This window comes from Pteropus vampyrus, unplaced genomic scaffold, assembly GCF_000151845.1.
Source record: "Pteropus vampyrus isolate Shadow unplaced genomic scaffold, Pvam_2.0 Scaffold794, whole genome shotgun sequence".
NCBI lineage: Eukaryota > Metazoa > Chordata > Mammalia > Chiroptera > Pteropodidae > Pteropus > Pteropus vampyrus.
This window is the reverse complement of record NW_011889575.1, coordinates 30,152-30,904: the sequence shown is the minus strand read 5'-3', so window position 1 is coordinate 30,904 and position 753 is coordinate 30,152. Positions and strand designations below refer to the sequence as shown.

Below are 753 nucleotides of genomic sequence, written 5' to 3'. Positions count from 1 at the left end.
TAGGAACGCAGACACATTCAGATGCCCTTTGCAGAAAGAGAAATCAGAGGTTCTTCAAGTCACAAAGTGGGAGCATGAACAAATCTTGCATCACTTGTTCCCCCATAAGGCAGCTGTCTCATGTTATAGAGAAAAATAATCACAAACAAATTCAGGTTAGTTGCTGTATGTGGTGACATTCTCAACACTCCACCACATGCTAAAAACATCCCAAAGAATGCACTTTACCCAGTCCTGTCCCCTCTTCCCCAATCCCTCACTACTTTAGGCCACCCAGGGTCTCACCTTTAGAAGACGTGAGAGACAAGTCAGAGCCCTGGGCGCTGTCACTGTCTGGGGTAGAACAAAACAGGATGTGGTCAGAGCTCATAGCAGATGTGGCTAAAGGAGGAGAGGAATTGTGGGGGTGGGTGAGCTTCCCCCATGGGCTCCCAACTACACTATCCCAAGGGTCTCAGGGATCACCATCCCCCACCCACCCCCTGCCAACCATACTCACTTGCAGCCTGAACGTAGATCCCTCCTTTTCCACCTGTGGGAAGAAAATATCTTGTGAGAAGCCAGGGAAGGGGGGCGGGGGTCATGAGGTGCTAAAGGAACCCCCTAGGCCTGGATCCCAGGAAAGTTTCTAGAACTGTGACTTCAGACCCAGGGCACGATGAGGAAACGTAAGGAACGTACATGTGGGGGGACTGGACCAACCACCCTCCGGAGGTCTGTCCTCAGCAGAGACCTTCCCCTTTATCCTGTGAC

General features: G+C 51.4%; 1 protein-coding gene across 1 annotated transcript in view; it reads right to left on the bottom strand.

Moving 5' to 3' along the window:
* Positions 1-753, bottom strand: part of LOC105309601 (patr class I histocompatibility antigen, A-2 alpha chain-like) — a gene marked incomplete at its 5' end in the record, with an annotated part of 2,794 nt that overhangs the window by 1,719 nt on the left and 322 nt on the right. The gene's annotated exons all lie outside the window — the stretch shown is intronic.